Source organism: Penaeus japonicus, unplaced genomic scaffold, assembly GCF_977035675.1.
Source record: "Penaeus japonicus unplaced genomic scaffold, GWHDUDI00000001_assembly GWHDUDI00000022, whole genome shotgun sequence".
Lineage (NCBI taxonomy): Eukaryota > Metazoa > Arthropoda > Malacostraca > Decapoda > Penaeidae > Penaeus > Penaeus japonicus.
The window spans coordinates 9711645-9719144 of record NW_028234424.1 but is presented as its reverse complement, the minus strand read 5'-3'; the positions used below and the strand labels follow the sequence as shown (position 1 = coordinate 9719144).

At 47.2% G+C, this 7500-nt stretch overlaps 1 protein-coding gene across 11 annotated transcripts in view; it reads right to left on the bottom strand.

The window, feature by feature from the left end:
• LOC122265198 (uncharacterized) overlaps positions 1 to 7500 on the bottom strand; it is a 79485-nt gene that overhangs the window by 45374 nt on the left and 26611 nt on the right. For 7 of the 11 annotated variants that reach the window (XM_086549444.1, XM_086549443.1, XM_086549449.1 and 4 more), the window contains exon 2: positions 6517 to 6585. The exons of the other annotated variants lie outside the window; for them this stretch is intronic. The gene's annotated coding sequence lies outside the window, so the exon portion shown is untranslated. The remainder of the gene's footprint in view (positions 1 to 6516; positions 6586 to 7500) is intronic. 11 annotated transcript variants of the gene reach the window in all.

Genomic DNA, 7500 nt, shown 5'->3' with positions numbered 1-7500 from the left:
CTGGCAAAGACAGATATATGAGGCTGCTATGCTGAAGTCCGTCCTATCCCCCCCTCCCCCTCCCCCCCTTCTCTATCTCCAGCACCCTCCGTCCCCATCCTCATATCTCCGCCAGAAGGAACCCTCACAGCGGGGAGAGAGGGAAGGAAGTTAGAGAGAAAGAAGGGGGGGGGGTTAAGATGGTCTTGGGGCTGAGATCTGAGAAAAACTGCAGGAGGGAAAGGAAAGAAAGGGACTGGAAAGACAAACTAAAGAGAGGATGATGCTGTACAAACCCTAAGCCAAATCCCACCAGAAAGCACCCACCCCCCTCTCTCCTCCCTCCTCCTGTGCCTTCGGCCGCTCAGGATACGCAAGAAGAGGAGGAAGGCATCCTATTAGCCCAAGAACCTAAAATCAACATCAGCAACAACAATAACAACAGCAACCAGAAGGGAGATCCCAAATCAACAGCAAGAACAACCATAGGGGAACACCCTCAAGATCTCAAATCAACAACAACAACCAGCAACAACTACAACTACAACAACAACTACAACAACAACACAAGGGAATGAATAGCCGCGAGACCCCATCCGTCTGCATATCCAAGCTACAGAATACAGACTACAATGATGCGAGTCTCGTTGCCTCACTGGAGCAGAGCCGGAAGTGTGATGGAGGCTGAAGGCCCTGATGAAACGGGATGTGCGGAGGAGAAGGGGAGAGGAAGGAAGGAAGGAGGAGGGAGAGAGAGTATGAGATATAGAGGGAGAAGGAGAGAAAGAGAAAGAGAGAGAGTGAGATAAAGAGAAAGAGAGAGAAAGAGAGAGAAAGAGAGGGAGAGAGAGAGAGAGAGAGAGAGAGAGAGAGAGAGAGAGAGAGAGAGAGAGAGAGAGAGAGAGAGAGAGAGAGAGAGAGAGAGAGAGAGAGAGAGAGAGAGAGAGAAGGAGGGGGGGGGGAAAGAAAAAGAGCAATAGCGAGAGAGATAGACAGATAGACAGAGAGACAAATGAGAAAATGAAAGCGATAGAAAGTGGGAGAAAGTTATCACGACCAAGCGATAGATAGATCAACGGAGACAAAGAGATGGAGAGATGATTGCGAGGATTGCAGAGCTGCGAACAAGCCGGTGCAGGAAATATTGAAAGGGAATCGGGAGACGAAACAACGAAAAAGAATCTAGGCCAAAAGATAGAAATGAACAAATAAAGACACCACAAATAAGTTCCAAATACTCAAAATCACCCAAACAAAAAAATAACAATACGCCTCCCCCTCACCCCCACACAAAATGAACACAACATTCAGTAAAATCAAGTTACCAATAAATACTCAAAACACTCAAAATCAATAACAAAAATAATGAAGGAAAAAAATAGGCACCTCCTAAAAAAAAAAAAAAAATCCCTTGCACTGCAACCTGCACACCTCAATCGGTTTCGCCAATGTAAATAAAACGCCTCCCACCTTGTCCTGTAAACCGAGGTGGTAGGGGGTGGGTGGGGAGGATGGGGGAGGGGGGGAGGATCGGGTAGCAGCCCTTCGTAATACCATTCCCGTAAACCGGCGGATATCATTTGTATTATTTTCTTTATTTCTTTGTAAAAAATCGTATATATTAATATCATTATTATTATTATTAAAGGAGGGAGAGGAAAAGGTTTGAGGGGAAGAGGGAGAGAGGGAGAGGCGGAGGAGAGAGAGGTGGAGAGAGGGAGAGAAGGGGGGAGAGAGAGAATGAGAGCGTGAGAGTGAGAGTGAGTGAGAGTGAGAATGATAGTGTGAGAGAGAGAGAGAGAGAGAGAGAGAGAGAGAGAGAGAGAGAGAGAGAGAGAGAGAGATAGAAAGAGAAAGAGAAAGAGAAAGAGAGAGAAAGAGAGAAAGAGAAAGAGAGAAAGATAGAAAGAGACAGAGACAGAAAAAGAGAGAGTGAGTGAGACAGAGAGAAATATGAGGGAAATTAACTTTATGAACAATCATAATCCTACTGCCTACTGCCCCCCCTTCCCCATCCCATCCCCCCCCCATCCTTAACCCACAACCCCGCAAAGTTAACGATGATGAGGGTAAGTCTGAAGGTGGGGTGGAGGGTGGGAATGAGGGGAAGAAGGAAGAGTAGTGGATAGGGGGGAGGTGGATGAGGATGGAAGGGGGTGGGGGTAGGACGAGGGGAAAGGCAAGGAAAGAAGGGACGTGGGGGGTGAGCAGGACGAGGGGGAAAGGTGGGGAGAGGGGTGGGGTAAGGGGACAGGGGAAGGGTAGGGGACAGCAGGAACGATCCAACTCCACGATAGTTTCCGCCCCCCCCCTAAAAAAAGGGAGGGGGAGGGGGGAGGAAGGCGAGACCGGGGAGGAGGAAATGGTGCTGATAATCGAGCTGTGACGATGATGGCTGCCGTTGGGGGAAAGTAAAAGAGAAAATAATATGAGTAAAACAATAATAGAGAGATGGAGAAGGTGGGGGTGGGGGTGGGGGTGGGGGTGGGGGTGGAGAGAAGAGGCAGGGGAGGGGAGAGAGGTGAGTAAAGGAGTTAAAAAGGGAATGTACATAGTGAGGAAGTGGAAAATATGAGGAGGAATGAAGGAGGAGGAGGAGGAGGGGGATGGAGGAGGAATGGAGAACGAATAGGAGGAATGGAGGACGAATAGGAGGAATGGAGGACGAAGAGGAGGAATGGAAAACGAATAGGAGGAATGGAGGACGAAGAGGAGGAGGAATGGAGGAGGAAGAGGAGGAGATATGGAGGACGAAGAGGAATGGAGGAAGAGGGGGATGAGGAAGAAAGGAAGAAAGGGGGAATGAGGAGGAAAGGGAGAAGAGAAGTGGTGAGAAGCCACCACATCCAACAACCGAGGGAAAACACACAGCACTGACGACAGCGCAGTACTCACTATATGGGCACCGTCATCATCACCATCCTAATCGCCATAGTCATCACTATCGGCGCGCTCTAATCAAACCGGATATTTAATCAGCGTTTGGAGAGAGAGAGCGAGCGAGAGAGAGAGAGACAGAGGGAGAGAGAGAGAGAGAGAGAGAGAGAGAGAGAGAGAGAGAGAGAGAGAGAGAGAGAGAGGGAGAGAGGGAGAGAGGGAGAGAGGGAGAAAGAGAGATGAGAGAGAGAGAGAGAGAGAGAGAGAGAGGAATCTATTAATTAAAACGCCAATCCTGAGGCTTCTGAAACCGCGTTGATGACCACGAGTAAGTGGTGATGACTATGATGTAGGTAGTGATGATGATAGTGGTGATTAGCAATGATGCCGATAATGACTGTGCTAATGGTGACCATGGTGAGTGATAATGTATGATGATGGTAAAAAAAATAAAAATAAGTGACAAGAATTGTAAAGTGATAGTGACAACGACGAGAGTAACGATAGTGACGATGACGATGATAATGATGATGATGACTGGTGATTCACCGACGATGATGCTGTCGCCATGGCAACGGGCTCTCGGGACGAAACCTTAAGAAATTCCCTCCTCTTTTCCCTGGTCCCGCCACCGAGCTACGTCATCATCAAGCCTTTTTTTGTTTCTTTTTAGTGTTTCCTCACTTTAATGTCGTTTATCATATCTTTGTTTCTTCGCCTTCTTCTTCTTCACCCTTTCGATTGTCTTTCTCTGGTTGGTTTTGTATTCGCCTTTCTTTATTATTATTTTTTTTTTCGATTTTCCCCCTTCCTTCTCTCTCTCTCTCTCTCTCTCTCTCTCTCTCTCTCTCTCTCTCTCTCTCTCTCTCTCTCTCTCGCGGATTTTTTCCTCCTCTTTCTGTTCCCTTTTTTCTCCTCCTTCATCCGCTTTCTTTTCTTTTTTTTCCACCATCACCTCCACCACTCATTCCATCCTTCCTCCTCTTCGTGTCCTTCTCCTCCACCTACTCCTACTTCTTTTTCTCCACCTCCTACACTACCCCCACCACCTCCCCCTCCTCTTCCTCCTGTTCCTTCTCCTTCTCCATTACTGCCATTACCTCCACCAACCCCACCGCTCCTTCTATCCCCACCATCAGCTTCACCAACACCTCCTCCATCGCTTCCCCCGTCACCATTACCACCTCCTCCTCCTCCTCCTCCTCCTCCTCCTCCTCCTCCTCCTCCATCACCTCCCCGGAGCCAAGACGGAGTACAAGTCGTGGACGCCTTTGTAAAACTTCGCAAAGGGTCTTGCTCTAATTTGATGGCTTCTTGGGAAGGTCGAGAGGGAGAAGGAGGAAGGGAGAGGGAGGGAGGGAAGGATGATGAGAGGGGAGGGAGGGAGGAAGGATGATGAGAGAGAGGGAAGGCGGGAAGGAAGGATGATGAGAGAGATGGAAGGAGGGAGGGAAGGATGATGATGAGTGAGAGAGAGAGAGAGAAAGATGATTAGAGGGAGGGAGAAATGAAGGAAGAGGAGGAAGGAGGAATGGATGGATGGATGGAGGAAGGTGAAGGGATATGAGTGGAAAGAATGAGCGCACTAAGGAATGTATGAGGAAGGAGGAAAAAAAAGTAGGAAGGTAAGTGAGAGAGAAAAAAATGAGAGAGAGAGAGAGAGAGGGAGAGAGAGAGCGAAAGGATAAAAGAAAAATCAGTGAGATGGCGAAGAGGCGGGCTGGGAAAAAAACAGGGAAGGGGGTGGGGTAGTAGGCCAGGGGCATGAGAAGGAGGGAGGGAGGGAGGGAGGGAGGGAGAGAGAGAGAAGGAGAGGGGGAAGGGGAAGGGAGAGAGGGGGGAGAGAGGACAGAAGAAATCTCTGCTCACTCCTTCCCTTTTTCTTCTTGGAGGATATAGAAAAGTGTAATTGCATAAGAGTCCTTTTGTTGTTCGGGGGAATGGCCGGCGACAGAGGACCCTTCCTCATATAATGATCACTTTAGTCATCAATTGCAAGAGAGGTCTCTCGCTCCTAATTCTCTCTCTCTCTCTCTCTCTCTCTCTCTCTCTCTCTCTCTCTCTCTCTCTCTCTCTCTCTCTTAAGTCTGATATCAATAATGAGTTTAATCAAAAATAGTATAAAAAAAGTATAGTCATACTAATAATAACGATGATAGTGATGACGATAACGCTGACAATAACAGTAATAATAATAATAATAATAATAATAATAATATAATGATGATGATAACAATAATAATAAAATAATAAAAATACAACAGCAATTATAATATAATCGGTCACTTTCTCTATCACCATTATTGTCCTTGTGCTCTTTGACTCGCATCATCATCCAAACAACTGCTAACAACAACTAATCCGTCATCACTTCGTTCATCCTCAAAGTCCAACGTTAGTCGTGGCCGTACCCTTTAAAATATTGACATTACTCAAAACATAAATATCTCGCCGTTTGTTCATTCACTTGTCCGTATGCGTCAATGTGGCCTAAGGTGTAGCCTAAGGTGTAGCCTAAGGTAAGTAGGTAGGTAGGTACGTAGGTAGGTAGGTACGTAGGTAGGTAGGTACGTAGGTAGGTAGGTAAGTAGGTAGGTAGTTGGGCAGGTAGGTAGGTAGGTAGGTAGGTAGGTAGGTAGATAGGTAGGTAGTTAGATTGGTAGGTAGTTAGATTGGTAGGTAGTTAGGTAGGTAGTTAGATAGATAGGTAGGTAGGTAGGTAGGTAGGTAGGTAGGTAGGTAGGTAGGTAGGTAGGTAGGTAGGTAGGTAGGTAGTTAGATAGGTAGGTATGCACGTGTGTGTGTGTGTGTGTGTGTGTGTGTGTGTGTGTGTGTGTGTGTGTGTGTGTGTGTGTGTGTGTGTGTGTGTGTGTGTGTGTGAGAGAGAGAGAGAGAGAGAGAGAGAGAGAGAGAGAGAGAGAGAGAGAGAGAGAGAGAGAGAGAGAGAGAGAGAGAGAGAGAGAGTGAGTGAGTGAGAAAGAGAGAGAGAGAAAGAGAGAGAGTATGTGTGTGTGTGTATGTGTGTGTGTGTGTGTGTGTGTGTGTGTGTGTGTGTGTGTGTGTGTGTGTGTGTGTGTGTGTGAGTGAGTGTGTGTAAATCTGGCATAGTTATATGAAGAAAGAAAGAAATAAGAAAGCGTGGGTGTTTGTGAGCAAAAATAATAAGCCAGCACTAACCTCGCTTTCATCATCATTTATATCGCCAACGTCACCATAAACATAACAATTACACATTATCATGATCAGCAGAATTAGCATAAGCTTACGACACGCCACCTCGAGATGCTGTTAGTTTTAAATCTCAACTAATACCAAAGTTAGTGTCACCTTTACCAGAATCAAGAAAAAAGTGGTAGTAGCAGTAGTAGTAGTAGTAGTAGTAGTAGTAGTAGTAGTAGTAGTCGTGGTGGTAGTAGTATAGTAATGGTAATAATCATTATGGGAAGAGAGGGAGAGAAGGAGAGAGGGAGAGAGAGAGGGAGGGAAGGAGAATGAGAGGGAGAAAGAGAGAGAGGGAGGGAGGGAGAGGGGGAGTGAGGGAGTGAGGGAGGGAGGGAGAGAGAGAAAGAGAGAGAGAGAGAGAGAGGATAGAGAAGGAGAGAGAAAGCAAACGTAAAATAAAACTAGATAAAATAAAAAATAAACGACCATGACACATACCCATGACCCGCCACTCGGCTGCAGTCTGCTCGGCAACAAGTCGGGCCCCCTCACCCTTGGTGGGTCCCTCTGCAACAAACAAACAAACGTCACGATACATGGGAGAGGCTTTATCGCGAGAGAACACGCCCCTCGCCTCCATCTTACCCTACATCCTTCTCCTCATCCATCTCCCTTTCCTCCTCCTCCTCCTCCTCCTTTTCTTCTTATTCTTCTTCCTCCTCCTCCTCCTCCTCCTCCCTCTCCTCTGCATTTACACTTTCTTCCCCTTCCTCCTCCTCTTTTGCTTTATTCTTTTCCTCCTCCTCCTCGTTTACATTTGTGCCTTCTTCCTCCGTTCCCCTCCTCCTATGTTTTTGCAATTTCCTCTTCTTCCTCCTCCTCCTCTTTTGCTCTTTCTTCTCCCTTCTTCTCCGAAGAGGCTAATACCCTGGGGGAGACCTTGGCCGCAGCATACTGGTGCCGCAAGACAAGAACGTGGCTCACTGAGGTGCCTCGGTGCAGGGAGCTGGACATCGTGGCGAAGAAAAGGGAAGAGAGAAAGAGAAAGAGAAAGAGAAAGAAAGAGAGAATGAGAGAATGAGAGAGAGAGAGAGAGAGAGAGAGAGAGAGAGAGAGAGAGAGAGAGAGAGAGAGAGAGAGAGAGAGAGAGGAGAGAGAGAGAGAGAGAGAGAGAGAGAGAGAGAGAGAGAGAGAGAGAGAGAGAGAGAGAGAGAGAGAGAGAGAGAGAGAGAGAGAGAGAGAGAAAGGAGAGCGAGAAAAAAGCACGGGATGATGTCACCGACGCCAGCTGATTGTACCCTGTGTCAGCTGGTTGGCAATATCTGCCGGAAAGCGAATAATGGCATTGCTACCTGTTGTATTTCGGTTAACTTCTACAGGGCTTGATGTTGGTGTACCTGTAGTCTGGGTTACGTCTAGTGAAGTAAGAACTTACCAACCAGCAGAAATGCATTATAATACAGGGACTCTGGAAGGCTGCAT